Here is a 16,793-nt window from a genome sequence, read left to right on the forward strand (position 1 = left end):
AAGGAGGTTGCAACTGTAATACATTCAGTAATTTATGGCTGCTCTTGCAGTGCATGCTAATAAAATCAATGGTATTTGAAGTTGTGTGCTGGAAACACTTGGATTAGGCTGTTCAAAACAGGCTGTTTAACCTAATCTACTCATTGTCATTGAGTTTTAAATTAACAAATTCTCACAGTTGGCAAAACTGAATTGGAAGTGCTTGAATTTTGTTTTGGCTGAGGCCCAAGAACTGTTTGAAGGGTGGAGTTGCAGAGAGCAATACTGACTGACTCCAGGTGACTGCTGTGCAAATTAAGCTCCTGAAGGTATATCAGGTCACCATCAGAAGCTGGTAATCGCTTAATATGATTATAACTTAGGTCTGGTTTTCAGAGTTTCTTCAAACAAAGCAAATACATGTCGATTCAAGCAAGTTTGCAGTATGAGTCTGCAGACACTCACAGGTCTTTATGCATTGACTCACTTGGTCTTGACAGATAAGATTTGCCTTCAGGAATTCCAGGTCCCTGAAACCAGGTGGAAAGTCTAGAGCAAGAAAGACTTACCCTTGGTAGAGGAAGATCAGGTCAGGGAACATTTAAACCAACTGGATATACAGAAGGCTATGGGACCTGACAGATGCAGCCATAAGTGCTGAGAGAGCTGCCAATGTCATTGCAAGGCCACTCCGAATCATCATTGACAGGTCACAGCAGTTGGGGAGGTTACTGAGGATGAGAAGAAAACAAATGTCCTGCCTTCTTCAAGAAGGACAAGAAGGAAGATGCAGGGAATTACAGGCCAGGTCAGCCTCACCTTGATCCCTGGGAAGGTGATGGAGCAAATACTTCTGGAAATAATTTCCAAATATATGGAGGACAAGAAGGTGACTGGGAGTATGGATTTATGAAGGGAAGATCATGTCTGACCATCCCAGACTTCTGCAGTGAATTAACTGGCTCGATGGATGAGCAGAGAGCAGTATGTTGTTTATCTTGACTTTAGCAAGATTTTCATCACTGTCACCCATAATATTCTCACAGACAAATTGGTGAAGTACCTCCTAAATAAAAGGACAATGATTAGGTGATGAAATTAAACAGTCTCCAGAGTCCAGTTCCAGCCACAGCTATGTCATGGTTCTGAAACAGGTGCAGGCTTTGGTTACCCAAATTATTGTATTTTCTTTTCAACAGGCACATTTTAAAATTTAAAATACCTTTCTGAGTGCATCCAGGGTAGTTAAATGAGTTGCCTCAGGTGCCACTAAATTTTGCTTTGAGAAGAAGCTTTTGCCCTTGATAGAAATGATGGTAAAACCTCAAGTGAAAAATAGTGGTGGATAACAGAGCAGAGCAGCCTTCTCCTGCATCCAAGCCTAGAAGCTGCCTTTCAGGCTGCAGCGCCCTGGGCTGTTATTCCCTCTGCCAAGTCAAGGCAGTGCCTGCATGACAGCACCCTCCAGTCAGCTCCCATGAGGACAGGTACAGCACAAAGCTGCACATAGCCTTGCGCTTCTTGATGAATGCTGGCTGACGGGCTGCACACAGGCTGGGTCAACTCTGATTCTCTTCATATGCCATGTAGTACTCTAGGTGAATTCAAGAGAGATGGAGGTTTTTTGCCTGGCTTGGGGGAGGCTGAGGGCCTTCCTGCTCCTGGTGGGGGGAAGAAAGCTGCCAGCATGTGTTCACCCAGGACATGGGCTACAGCAGCTGGGAAGCAGCTCACTTGAGAGATTTTCCCCTGGGACTGAATTTTACTCATGATCTATAAAGCATAGACAAGCAAGGTGAGATTAGAAAATGGCTGAAGAAGAATGGAAACCCCAGCTGGAGCTGAGAGGCGAAGGTCTGACCGGATATCTGCACCCCGGCGGCGAGCTGTTGGCTTTTCTCCCCAGCTGTGATAGAAAGAGAGATGTGAGCAGGAGCTTCATGGGATGATGGTTACTATGGCTACCTCCACACCGTCCATCCAGGCATCCATCTGCTTGGCTCACAGGGCTGGAAAAGATACACTGCTTCTTTTGAAATCTGATGGGAATCTATCCTTGCTGGCTGGACAGGGATGATATCCTTCTCTGAGATTAATTTTGCCCATAGTTTTTTTAGCTATGAAAACCGTTCTAACGGTCGACAAAGAGGGTGTTGTTTCCTTCCTATAGTTGTCTTATTGTTACAGAAGAAGGGGTACAGTGACAATGGAGAGGTACCAGTAGGTCCCCAGCACACAGAAACACTCAACTTCGGTGGGAATTTAACTCTTCAGATTTACTTGGGAGATTGCGTACTCCTGCCAGCATGCGGTGGTGCTGGTTTGACACATTCACAGGTAATGGGGAATGGAAGTTGTAAATGCAGAAGCTAGGATCTGTAATTGTTTGTCCATGAGCCTTTTGGACGACTACATACAGATACTGTGGGATAACAATATAGGTATTGTGGAACAGACTGTGTTTCTTCCTGCTGCAAAGTACTTGCTGCTCTGCATAGGGTTATTTTGCTGGCAAGTGGGACACATGGGAGAAAGCGCTACATGCTGTAAATGACAGTGTCAAGCACTGATCTTGCAGTAGATGTTCTAGAAAAGCTGAGCTAGGAAAAGTTTTTGAAAAGTGTTTGTTTAAATATAAAAAAAAAAAAAAAATCCCTTTGCTGGAGAGGTGATCAGATAGAGTTTACATATTCTTTCACTCCAATGATCCTCTGTGTACAGAGTCTTTCATTTAGAGTCTGGTCTGGGATGAAAAAGATTCTGCCAAATGTCAATTCTCTTGCTCCTGGGCAGTTTCTTAGTCCTGATCATTCAATACTACTGTGATTGTCCCCTTAAATGTTTTATATGTCTATTCCTCTTTGGAAAAGTCCTGCAAAAGCAGAATTCCTGATGGACACACAGTTGATATCTGTGAAATATATGGGGACTATACAGGGACTATACTGCACTATGCAGGTAAATATGAAAAGCACAAATATGTATACAGTGCAGGTTTATTGCACATATATTGTATCCATCCTTTTGAGTTGTGTGTCTTGAATGCAGCGTGCATTTTGTTTACCTCTCGGAGCATCACTGGTGTTAAACACAGCGGTGGCTTCCTCCTCTGGTTGTTGCTGTGCATTGGGATAGCTGGGGGCTTCAGGAAGCTGAAATCAGGTTCTCTGTTTCCTCTGTTAGCTATGTCACACAGAAGAAGCAAACATTTCTCCAGCTGGTAGTTTGTCTTATCATCTGCCTTCCTGCCAGCTTTATCTAAGTCGTCTGTCTTCCAGGAAACTGGAGTCTGTTACACTATAGCAAGACAGGCTCTCCAGCCCTGACGGATGGAGGTGTAGACTATCGAACTTAAAAACGATTTTAGCTAGAAAGGCTTTGTTGCCAAGGCAAGTAGGATGTAATGTGGTGACAGCAAACAACAATCCACATTCTGGGCATAGAATTGTATGCATGCATATGTATTATAAGAATACATGTTCATTCCTTCTTGTCAGCATAAATCCATTTAAAAAAATAGTTCCCTTGCCTGATCATTGGTGTAGCAGATGCTGGGCCGCAGGCAGTATTGCCTTTCTAAGGGCGGGTGGATTTGAGTTCCTAATCTTGCAGCCTTAGTCTTAGTTTGGGGGTGCTGAAGGGCAAGATGAATGGTGTGCCCTTCCTACAGCCCGGTCTTCATATTCCAACTTTCTTGTTGAATTGTTCAGTATATATAAAGGGGTTAGAGTACATTAACATTATTTTCAAATGTCTGATTCTGACTTGGAAAATTGTTGGTTTCAGCTTCTCTGCCAGATGGCTGAGGAAAGAGCAGTCTGTGCTTTGTGCTAAATGTGTGAGAATCTGAGGAAGCAGAGTTCAATTAGCATAAAAAACCATCGTGGTCTTCCAAAATCTTGGAATTGGAAGTCGGTGAAACAGAATGACCAATCACTTGTCTAGAATAAAATTAACTGCAGCTGTAAATCAGAACAGCTCAGTGAATGGTACCTAGCTGAGTCCACAAGCCTCAGAAGTGATTAGCCATCATGGGTGACAGAAAAGAAGCACCGTTCTGGCTCTGATGTTAGGTATCTTGAGTCCATCATCTATATGGGAAAGATTATAGCGTGCCTTCAGGAAACCTACCATCTACCTCTTGTATCCAACTTCTGCCCTGGAATCTGGTGGGAAAAATCAACAGGAAAAAGCATCTTGAACTGCAGATCCACATCCACTTGAATCCTAATCTAATCTACTCAGGATATAAATGCACACTTCTGGTCTGAAAATGTGATGCCCTTGACCAAAGTTTGTTCCACTCTTTATGACCTCCCACAAAATTAATTTGTGATAACCAGGAGTGGATTTACTGGAGGGAGGATAGGGGGTTGCATGCCATACTCCCTGTATACTGCGTGCAGTCTGGGCTTGTGTGGGGAGGGATGGGCTGTGCAAAGGGCTGCACTTTGGTCTTTCTGCTCCACAAGACTCCCAAAGAAGGACCTTCATCACTATTGTGCCTCCTGAGGGCAGGTGGACACTGGAGGGACTGAGCTTTTGGAGAGATCCAGTCTGAAGAGAGGCACCAGACCAGGAGCGCCTCCAATGGGAGTGTGATGTTGCTGAGGAATAGGTGTAGAGATGTAGCCCCTTTGTGCTAAGAGGTGAGTATAGAGGCTGTTGTCTCTCTACAGCTATCAGAACAGCATACCATGCCCGTGTCCAGGGTTACAGCTACATCCAGCTCTGCAATAATGTCTGACTTTTTAGAGGTGAGCAAAATTTGTGTGCCGTGTCCCCCAAGATTCCTCTTACTGTCTTAGCTCAGAGGACACAAAATCTGTTCCTCTCTACCTATTCAAGATTCACTTTCAATAGCACCAGTGCCTCTTTGTCCATTTCCTCCTTCCAAAACATGATGGATCATGCCCGCCTTCCTTTGAACACTCACATTCACGTACACACCAGACCCCAAAGCTTCACCACAAACATTTCTATGGAGACACTGTTCTAGAGATATCCCATGGGGAATATATTTCTTTTGACCTTTAGCATATCTCACAAGCTTTCCCGGGTTTTGAAAACTATGAAGGGAATGTGCTATGCACAGAGCAATTTGAAACAATACAGTTGTCTCCTTTTTAAAGGCAGGAAGTGATAATGCAATATTAACTTCTCCTCAATTGCCAGTGAATGTAGGGATCGTGTAACGGCACTACCTGGAATTTAACCACAGTTAATGAAAACGTGTCCGCGCACTATTAAAAATGCCATTACATTTCCATTTACATGAGTAAATAATGTTGGGAGTGTCAGACCAGCTGAAATGCAAATGCATTGGAGTAGTCATTGCATAGATGCAGAGGGAAATAAGGGAGAGTTAAGCAGGAGAGAGGAGGGGGCACTCTTCTGTGTGGGAGTGTTCTGCCCAGTACTGTAGAGAAGAACCACACGGGTGTTCAACTCCCCATTTGGATCATGGCTCTAGTGAGAAAAAGTCCCTGGCCTGAGGGATATTTAGCAAAGCCAGGAGAAACACAGTTGCTGAGAAGGGTTGCCACCACTTTGCTTTAAGGTTGGGCCCCCAGGACACAGGTTAAGTAACTTGCCCAAGGTAACAAATAAGCCTGGAGGAAAGCCCAGCTCAGCACTGTAGCTCTTGCTGTTCTGCAGGGATGTGCATGCTCTGTGCCTCCGCCGGCACATGGTGCCTCAGCCTCTGCTGCTCCCGGTGCACTCGGCTAGACAAGGTCCATGAACACCGGCAGTTCTGATGCTGGAGAGGGAATGGGTAAAGGAGTGAACAAGGTTTGTTTATTGTATGGATTTAGCACTCATTTAGCTCAGAAATTACTCTTGACATTCAAAGTCGTGGCAAATAGGAGTTGCTGACGAAAGGAGCTGTGAGCTGTAATGCTCAATACAAAAAGAGTAAGCAGCTTCCCCATGGCATTGCAGTATGCTGTGGTATGGCCAACTACTACTACTTCTACAGCCATCAACCAGACAAATTGCTCCATTGTTTCTCTTTGCTGGGGTAAGCTGGTGTAATGTATACAGGCCTGAAACCCTTCTTCAAGCGTCACATCTGGCAGGAAAACTGGAAAAGAGAAAGGGCTGTTGTTCCTACAGAGGAAGAACAATCAGCTGTATCTTTAGACATAATTTACAGGAGTGTTGTTCTCTCTGCTGGAGCCATAGTTCACCGCCCTTTGGCTCTAGCCGTGTCAGCTGAAGGTTTGGCTCACTGCTCAGCTGTGGTTACCTTTGTGAATGGGTGTTGGAAACTTTGGAAACTCAGAATGGGTGTGTTGTTGCTTATATGAAAATCAGACCTAACTTTGCATCTCAAAAATAAATCCATAAATGTCTGTAATCTTTATTCTGCTAACCTTGTTTCATTTTGGGGGAGGCAAGAAAGAAAAATAATATCCCTTCTAAGTAATCTTTTGCTTTTTTTTTCTTTTACTCTCTGAAATAAGAAATCAATAAGGAAAACACAAGGCAAAGCCTTGGGAAAAAAAAAAATAAATGATTTCTATCATTTCTTAGGATGCTGGAAATCCCTGGATGCCCAAAAGCTGCTGTCTGTAAGCAGAGTCCAAGATAGCTCATTTTATCAAGCACATATTCTTCTTTGTTTGAATTCATCACTTAACTCCCTGATATTTCCCTTCTGACATGTGATTTATGCCCTTGTACATCACGGTGAAATTTGGCATAGTGCTGCTTTTCCTTCTGTGAAAGTTTTAGTTTCTTCTTTTATAACATCATCTTCTGATTTATAAAATCAGCTTTAAAATAGACTTTGGGTCTTGGTTTTAAGCATTTCAAGGTCAGATGTTTAATCCCCTTGGAAGCAGAGGGGATTACATATGAACTAAGACATCTGTGTGAGCAGCCACACCTGGTGTCTTCAGGCTGCCTCATGCCCAGGCCTCCACCAGTTTCTCAGATCATCTCCTCCATGCCTCTCTCATGTTCCAGGCCTGATTTTTTATTTTTCTTTTTTTTTTTTTTCTTTTTTTTTAAAGGCATTCTCGGAACATATCTGCCAGGTCAGGCCTCACACAGAAGACAGCTAGGAATGAGACTGTCTGTGTCTTCCCACTTTGCCCATTATATTGGCTAAAGCAGTGTACTGGGACATGTGAAGCTGAGGTATTCTGTGCTGTTTGAAGCACAGGTCATCATCCAGTTGGCAGTCTGCCCTACACAAGGCTTCAGTGTAATTTGAGGTGCATTGTCTTGACCATCACTGATCAGATCTATTTTACTTTGAATGATTCACTGCACTGTGGGCTTGACACTGCCTTTCTCCTTGAAGTCCCAGCTGAGTCCCCCTGCACCACTGTGGTGAGGCATGCTGCTCAGGCCTTAATGGAGCTTAATCACATATTTCCAGAAGTGCCACCTCTCCCCGTAGACTCTGGCAGTCTGCCTGGCTTGGCTGTCTTCTGCACATCTCACTTATCAGTGCTTCAGTCTTGCTACATATTGTTAAGGAATACCTCCCATTTTAGGACTTTCAGGATGCCTGCTCTGCAGTGGGGTGCCCTGAAATTAGGAAGTGCACTACTGTAAGTGGCAACACTTAAAAATCCCCTGTGAGAACTATCTCTAGAATTTCATTGCCTTTGAAAAATGTTCCTGTTGATGGGTACAGTATTGGCTCCTTTTTCAGTGTCCCACTGGAACAGCATCCCATCTTGTCTCCAAAGCCCCATACCCTACCCGACTGTCTGTACAATTTTTAATGTGAGGAAACTGAATCAGCCTCCTCAAGTGATGATGTTAGGCCTTGGAGTATGATGAACATGGAACGCTCTTTGCTTGAATAGCTGCTACAGTTATTAATAGTCTTAAAAAACATCCTGGAAATTCTTTTCGGTCCATTCTTAGTACTCGCTGACCTCAAACTGGCAACCACATGAAAAAATGTTGGGAGGGGAAGCACGGATTAATACAAGAAAATAGAAACCACATGGTGGAGGGAAGGAAGATCAACAAGGCAGTATTACTAAAACAGAGGGCTCCTTATTTCTCTTTCCACCTCTTCTCCTCAGCATTTTTGATCAGGAATTACTCTTTTCTAACTGTTGTTCTTTCTTATTCCTGTAAAAGGGTGAGTCTGTCCTGTTGGTTTGTCCTTCTCCAAGCAACAATCCAGCAGGGATTATATTTTTGACTGTTATTAATTATTGCCACTGTTAATTAGAAGGGAGGCCTGTATGATCCTTTGTGTTGTTCTCAGATGTCTTGTCCCCTCCATTTTTCCTTGTCAGCAGGTTTCAGGGAGATTTTGGGGCATGTTAGTATCTTGAAGAACTAGGCTTGAAGAGAGAGAGACACACATTACATCTAATCCTGTCGAAAGACTTTGAAATGGTATTTTGCATTATGAAAGCTGCACATTTGTACTATAATTGAATAGTAATAATGATAGCTTAACTAATAAAGATGGGATTTCAAAACACATTTTTCTTTTGCAGCTCAGCCTATAATTCTTAAATGGCTCCCTGCCAAAACTTTGAAAGCCAAAGATTATTTTTTGTCAGCTATTAGAAATTGTGTGTTAAAAGTCTGATCTCCTGTGTTTTGTGCTGTGTGTACTACAGAGCGAGGTACTACAGGGCTACAGAAATATTGCTACAGAAATATTGCTTTGGAGGCTTTGCACGTGTTGTATAACTGCTGGGAATTTGTTGTCCCTGGCCATAAAAAGGCAGGTATAGCCCTTATCTAGGGCAAGGATGGACAGCTGAGCTGCTACCACCACATTATATGACATTAAGGTATAGCCCATACTGGGAAATGATAAAACTCCCATGTTCCCTGTGCAGTCCTCACTTCTTTTCAATACTACTGCCTCTTATTAGTGAATGGATCAAGCTAGTGTTAGTAATTATCTTATACTACTTTGCAGGGGCATCTTTAAACAAATGATGGACCTCTGATCTCAACCTCAGCTTCTTGCAACCGTTTCCTTGCTTGTTTTCAGATTTATGAGTCTGCTGATACAGCAGGCTGGTCATGGCCATTTTGCTACTGCACTTTGTTCCTCACATATTTCGGCAATTAGACATTTGATAGTGTTGCTTAACAGAAGTATGACTCTTATAGTCTGAGAATCCTCTTTCATCCTATGTTATCTTTGTTTTATCCCTCCAGAGAAGCACAACAAACACACCTTGCCACCTTTTCCTCCTTGTCTTCAGTACTTGGTAGTAATGCATGTGTCACCTCTATGCCTCCTTTTATCACACTCTATAGAAGTATGCAGTCAGTGTACTTTTATATATTTTTGACTTACAAGGAAACTTTATTATAATGATGCCACTTGTTTTGTCATGTGACCAAAAGAGGAACTTTCTGAGGCGTTAACTGGTCAGTATTGGCAGACGGGTCTTTCTGGAAAAATACTGCTCTGACTTCACTAACTTAAAAACATGGCAATTAAATTGAACAGGTGAGGGAAAAGCTAGCCTTTCAGATTTGTTTCATTATTTTTTTCCCCCAATCTAACTTACTGTTTCCACTGTCTTAAAAATGTGAAAATAAACTATCTTTTATCTTCCAGTGATTTCACATTTTAACAGAAAGTATGGTCTTTATTAAGGATTCTTGATTTTTTCCATGGTTTTCTAATAAATCAAACAGAAAAAAAAAAAAGGAATAAAAAAAGAGAAATCAGTTCAGACCTCAGGCAATCCCAAGAGCACAAAGTTTAAACTACGGGTTGAACATGTAGAGGATAGTGAGGTCTTGCCCATATAGTTCCTTTCCTTGAATTGAGAGCAAAGGAATTTGTACCCCATTAGCTCTGTGGTCTGTTTAGCTCCCCAGCTGAAAACTGAACATAAGGGAAATAAGGAACCATCCAGCACTGTACAGATAGTGGGACATACCCAGTCAGCTCTTGCTTCACTACTGCATTGTGCACATTTCTGGAGAGAGCACAAGCAGCAAAAACACAGGACGTGAACCTAACCAAGGCAGAGGCAGAAGAACATGCAGATTCTTAGCTTTATTTTCACAGTAACTCACATTACTGGCCTTGATCACCTGAGCTTCTGCTAGCAACAGATGATTAGAGGATGCATTTTTCTTTTTTCCAGCTTTGCTGGATAAACCAAGCAGCTCTACTCAGGATCAGTTTTCTTTGCTGAAGTGAATTATTTGTGTCTTCTGCTGGCTGTTCAGTGCCACTAACACAGTTGAACTTTTGCCAGCATTGCAGGCAGAAGTCTTAAGAAATGACCCTAAAAGTTGTCATCAGAGAGAAGTGGAGATGGAAGAGGAATGTCTGAGTTTTTGTGGACTTTGCATTGCTGTAGATGGTCCGACTTCATTTGACCTAATCTTCCCCTGAATGATGGTGATAGATGTTGCGTTTGGGATCACCAGACACTTGGGATCACCAGAAACAGTTGAAGACAGTGGGTCTCCAACCTTTAGCTTTGGTTTGCTTTGGATCTAGACAATCCTTCTATTTCTGAGTAGGTACCAACTTACAATGTTGAGGTTCTTTTTTTTTTTTTTCCTTAGAAAAAGAAAAAATACTTGACAATGACTTGTGATCCTTATAGGTTTCCTCTGAGGTTAGGCTCTCTAATGAAGAACAATAAATTATTATGGTTCTGTGCAGCAGAAGTTTTACAAGCACATAAATTGTCTAGGCATAGCTGTGGGATGGTCTGGGTTCCCTGGTTAGGGATTTCAACACTGACGTTCACAGACGTCACAGACCTGTTGGCTAATTGAAAACTAGATGTCAGTGCCATAACTAGCCTGGAAATAAAATGCTGAAAAGAGATGTGCTTGAGGGCCTATCCATATAAATTTCTATGCTGTAAAAAGTGGGAAGGATGCATTAGACTCCTTCAATTTAATGAAATGTTCACAAAACCTCTGAATGTCTAAACAATTATCAGTTGCTTCATTTAGACTGCTTGTTTCTACTCTACAAATAAACTGCTACACTCCTTCCATTACTCTTGCTACACATGTAAAACTTTGAGGTGGCTGGCAACTAATTTCTGTTGAATCTTTTCTCCTGAGAGACAGATCTGGAACGCGTTTGCAGCGGGGAAATTCAGCAGGGAGAAATTTGCTGTCTTCACTGGAGAAACAGAGATCCGCAACTTCTCCAAAGAGATGCCTTAGCAGGTAAATGCTGTTTGAACAAAGTCATGTGTGTACATGAATAGAGAAAGGGTTGTCCTAGCAGCAATGCACATTTCACCTTCTAGGACTTTAGAAAATAGAAAATAAACAGATGTACTTCAATTATCTTTTGTTACAAAAGGAATTCATTTGTGTATTTTAAGTAAGCGTGAAGACTGAGATTCAGCAGGACTGCTAAGGATGGCACTGATCACAGGTGTGACTGGTACCACTGGATGTGAGGGTTTTATTTCACATCTTTAAGCCCACTATTCCTTGGACAAGGAGCTTCTACCTAGGGCAGGAGTTCAATATATGGTAGCATGTGAGATTTGGCTCTGTATTGTTATATGCTCTGTACAGGCAATCTGATATGCACTTATCCAGCTGCACATCTTCAGAAAATGTTTTAATTAGTTGTATTGATCACAAGGGATAGCATAGGGCAGCATGTGTGGATATTGTTATCTATAATAATCTGTTAACTAATGATGGAATTGAAAGAGTCAAGGGTTTTTTTAAGTCCTTTCTGAAAATTCAGCCTCTGGATTTGCTTTTTTTCTCCTTTTCACATTTGTTTTTACCAATATGGATTTTTAAGGCCAAATTATGCTCACATGTACATCCCTGTGACTGTATTACCATTGAAGACACTGAAACTTAAGTTAGATGGGCTGTTGATTCAGGGACTTCTCTAAAAGTATGTGTCCATTTGAGCAATGTGACTGGTGTCTAAAATTAGTATAAATATTTGAGACATTGGACCCCATTCAGTCATGAGAGCAATCTGTCAGATGACTTTGACCTTAGGGTGGAGGCCTGATTTGGTTGTGTGGCCCTTTGTGGCCTTGTATGAAGCCTGGAGTACCAAAAATCATGTGCAGATTTAAGACTGTAAACTATATTTTAAAATATATTTTCTTGCTTCTCTTGTTAATTTCAAATATTCTTCAAGTGCACATTTTAAACTGCTGGTTTCTGTGACCCAGGCTCGTTTTGATTGAATTGGGTTTGGAGCCCTTGCACAAGTGACACAGAAGGAATGGTGGGCAAGAGGGCAACAGTGACCGTCTGGGTCAGGCTGGGAAAGGCAACCTCTTCCACCAGCACAGCTGGACCTGGGAAAGGACATCTGTCCAAGTAACCGAACTAGCACTTCTGCTGCACACTAACAAGCTAGAGGTAATTAGGGTGCTGTCATTAAAGACCTCTTAATCTGAGAGGGGAGACAGCTTGTTTGTGAACAGATTGAGGTCAGTGTAGCTTTGACCTGAAATATCTCGCTTGTTCACTGTGTGCTGTACCAAGACCTGCAGGTCTTGTCCAGGGTACACTGAAATCCCCCACAGCTGCTTTCACTCTGCCTCAGTTACTCTGATTGCTTATTTGCAGAGCATTTAAGGCTGGTTTCGTGCAACGATCGCTCACAGTTTATGCTTAGTACTAACTCTCTTTTTCTTCTGGAATTTTTAAATTGTGCAATCAAAATACTCTTCTCCCTGTAAAATCCATATGAAGGCTTGTGGGGAGAATTGGTATTCACTCTGCAAATGCTAGTGTTCAATTTAAACAAGCGTCAGTGAAACTCACCTAAAGAAATTATAAAGCTTAATGGTGTCTTCATTTATCATTATTATTTGTGTCATCCCATACAATGAAAAGGTATTGCTGACTCTTAACTGTCCTCAGGAACATTCTCCATTTGAAATTGCTTCAGAGATGACTGAATATTATTTAACAAGAAATTTAAGAGCAATAAATAGTGTATTTTAGAGACTGCTGGGAAGATTGATGGGAAAAGATCTTGTTCTCTTTCAGATTGCAAACAAGAAGCAATAAATCAGCTGGACTGATCTCAGCAATAGGAGATAGATTATACTCTATCAATCAGAATAAGTCTTGCTCTTATATGTGACTGCTCTTCAAAAGAATGGGCATGTTGAAAAAAAAGGGCCTGATGCCCATGAAAGAGGCTATGTACTTCCACTTAAAATATGCACAGAAAATCGGTAAAGGCAGGAAATAAACAAGGCAAAAGATGTGAGGTGAAATAAATGGTGACAGAGAGGCTCTTAGATTAATTAACACCATTTAAAACTACTAATTTCTGACTGCATCAATAATGATATGCCAGATAAAAAGCTTGAATTAAAAAGTATACAAAGCCAGACAGAATCACAGAATCATCTAGGTTGGAAAAGACTTTGAAGATCATCTAGTCCAACCATTAACAAGTTGTTACCAGTAAAAGTAATGGCCCAAAGAAATTAGTTAAACCAGTCTAGCCAAACAGGCAGCATAATGGGCCTTTATTATCACTAATGAAGAATGCAAAAGAAATTACAAAGTAATTGGTAGATAGTAAACAAAGTTCTCTAAACAGAGAACTGCCAATAGAATAACACACTTCTATTTTTGCTCATCTAAAGGATTGAAAAATGATGAATTGGGTGATTCAAGCCCATGAGATCTGACAAAGATAATAAGAATTTTAGTTGCTTTATCTGACATCCTTTGTGTAGTCCATGTTTTTGTCACCAAAAGGCTTGAAGCTTACCTTAGAGAAGGAAAGAAAGAAGGCAAGGCAAGGCAAGGAAGGGAAAGGAAAAAAAAAAAAAAAAAGGGAGAAGGCAACATTTCTCCTATAAACCCTGGTCTCCAGAGCTGAGGCTTCAGGAAAGTCATCAGAAAATGTGATACTTGTGATTAAAAACTACAAGCACTAACAACATGTCTGGTGCTTGAGCCGGCTAAGGGGAGCAGTTATGATGGCAACTCAGCTTTTGTGAAGACCGTATAAAATGTCCAAACAGATAGGCAGCACAGGAATCATCATAAACATTGCCAGCTCTGTAGAAGGCAAAAGTCTGTGTCCTTGCCTCCTCTATCTATAGATATGCACGCATATAGCTGTGCTATATATAGATCTATAAATAGCATATATAGATGTGCACACATATAGCTGTGCATGCATGGGATAAAACTGCCTGAAGAACAGCACTGTCATGCTGTTAGGCAGCAAGGGCAAGAGCTTCAACAGAAGAGTAAGAAGCAACTGAAGATGGCTCACAGGAGAGAAAGGGAACTACCAGTTTTTTTAAGCTTGGAGCTGAAAGATCTATTTTACATTCATAGTTACAACTATGTTAACAACCTTCTTCACAAGTTTTGAATGCTCTCCAATGTTTTGAGTTAAATTTTAGCTGGCTGTAAAATTATGGTTAAAAAGAAAACCAGTTTAAGTGAAATCCACTGGCTCACTTCTATGCTTCTATGCTAAGCACAGTTGTGTGTCTGCATCTTTGGCTGCCCTTTGGAATAGCCCAGGTCTTCCCCACGTCAACTATATCATCATCAGGTACCACATCCCCCAAGGCTTGGCAGCACCCCTGGAGAAGCCCACCTCCCTAGACATCTATAGCACCGCAGCCTGGTCCTGTTCATGAAAACATCTAGAGTGATCCCTGGCACTTTGGCACTTCTCAGTTTGGAGAACAGATTGAGACTTGGGGAAATCTGTTTTGTCCTTCAGGATGCACAGCCCCTTCCAGTCTCCTCTTTTTTCTTCCAGGTAGAGCCAGCTCTTATGTCAGTCACAGCAGGTACGTCACCAGACCCTTGGAGGACAGCCATTACCAAGCCGTGACTGCTGTGTCTGGTCTCTGTTAAAAGCCATAAACATGAAACCCAAATCTTTGATTGTGCAAAGCTGCAGTGCAGATCCGTGACTCACCACTGTCACAAAACTACAGCACTGCAGTTCCCCATGGCAGCAGCACGTGGCTTCCTGCACCCCAAAGGCAGCACCAAATGACAGGGGAAAGAGGCAAAGGTGCCATCAGTGCTGTTGACTTACACAGGAGATGACATCAGTTGTCCATAAAGCTCTCAGCACACTGCCCTCGAGGGAATGGAAACGGGGGAGGTTGTATTTGACTCTTCTAGCATGACTCAACGTGGCCCACCTTACGGGATCTCTGGAGCGAGTTTGCATGGTTGGATGCATCTGCTTGGCTGGGTGCACATCTTCACAGGACACATATTGTTTCATTGTGCTGCCAGTTGTGGCAGGTAACTGTGGATGTTTTACTGCTGCCAACATTGGATCACTGGGCAAGGTGCCTCCTTCCCTCACCTTTTTTATCTCTGGCCAAGCAGATGCAAGCCAAGAGTCAGAATATGGTTTTTTTTTTTTCCTTTCTTTCTCCAGATGCTTTGCACTCAGTTGGCTGTTTCCCTCAGCAGCCCTTCCTCTCCCAGATCCGAGTGTATGCCTACGTGCAGCTATTCTAGCCTCACCTCATCAAGGTCAGCAGTGGCCTGCAGATATAATACAGGCGTTTGCCCCATTTAGTTCAGAGTGGGTGGAGGGGGGATTGGGTGATTGATCTGGCACAGGTGTAATAGTGCTGAACATCAGCATAGCGTATTTTTCCTTTTCCCCCACTCACATGCACTTAAATCCCTGCAAGGTTCATAATGTGGCTAAACTCGAATGCATTTTCACAGCTTTAGCCACAAAACACCAAGGCTATTGCCTCCCCCCCTCTATCGCCAGTTGCATTTTGAGTCCCTGTGGCACAGCAGGGAGATGCTGCAGCTGTTCAAATAAACCATTTCTGGAAACACTAAAACAAGCAGGCAAGAGGAAGGCAGGCTTTGGAAATGGCCAAACCATTTGGCTGCAATTTTCCACTGAATTTCAGCTGGAGGTAGTACCACCCCCTTCTCTTCCAGAATAAAAGATTTCTACCCTTACTGTTACAGACTGGTAAGGAGCTGGGGATTTTTATTTTAAGACTGTATAATAGGATGCAGAAGTCTGCCATCAGCCCTACCTAAAGTCATGAATTGCAAGATCCTGCCTAAAGTCATTTATTATTGTACAGTACACATAATTCCTGCCCCACAGAGTTTACAGTCTCCACTGTGTTTTGTGCTTGTCATGGTGAAGCACTCAAGACTTAGCATCTAAATGATATCCAAAATTGGACTTCATCAACAATCCCAAAATGTAAGAAATAATAATAAATGATTCAGGAATGCCACCATAAAAAAACCTCTGTGCTGAACCCTTGTAAATTTTAAGGCTGGACCCTGAAAATCCTAAATTATATTAATTGTAACAATTTTTAAAAGTTCATTGTGTCCAAAACTACAGGCTTATGTTATGTAAATTTTACACCATTGAAGATGCTTGGTTGACATGTGTTTGTAGTGCTTGTGCCACTTGTACAAAGTGGCTGTAAAATGTTATTTTCCCAATATGATCAAAATTACCAACCTTTTAAGCAAAGGTGAAATGTTCACCTTGAGACACATTGCTAGAAAGTTTGACCTGTAATTTATGTGGCCAGTTCAGACAGTATTAAGAGATATCACTAGCTCTCTATTGCTCCAGGCTTGTTCAGAGAATTTGGGAGTTGAATTTAATATTATCTCTCCCTCGCTTGGAAAGTGGTTTTGGACCTTTGTCTGAAAAATATCCTTATCTATGGCTCAGTGCTTCAGGGATAAGACTCATATCTCTTTAGAAGGTTTTGAATCATCCAGTAAGTTTTAAATGCTGTACAAGGAAGGAAATAGTCAGGTTTTATATTGTTAGCAGTCTGCTTCCCACTTCTTAAGGTTATTTGTTGCTTCTGCATCCAATTTTCCCCCAC

At 42.0% G+C, this 16,793-nt stretch overlaps 1 long non-coding RNA gene across 1 annotated transcript in view; it reads left to right on the plus strand.

The window, feature by feature from the left end:
• LOC113490917 overlaps positions 1-15,937 on the plus strand; it is a 36,797-nt gene extending 20,860 nt beyond the window's left edge. The window contains exons 2-3 of the long non-coding RNA XR_003400321.1: positions 11,032-11,133; positions 14,702-15,937. This is a non-coding gene — a long non-coding RNA (uncharacterized LOC113490917). The remainder of the gene's footprint in view (positions 1-11,031; positions 11,134-14,701) is intronic.
• The last annotated feature ends 856 nt before the right edge of the window (positions 15,938-16,793 follow it).

Source organism: Athene cunicularia (assembly GCF_003259725.1).
Source record: "Athene cunicularia isolate RWA chromosome 1 unlocalized genomic scaffold, athCun1 chr1_part2, whole genome shotgun sequence".
In the NCBI taxonomy this organism is placed as follows: Eukaryota; Metazoa; Chordata; class Aves; order Strigiformes; family Strigidae; genus Athene; species Athene cunicularia.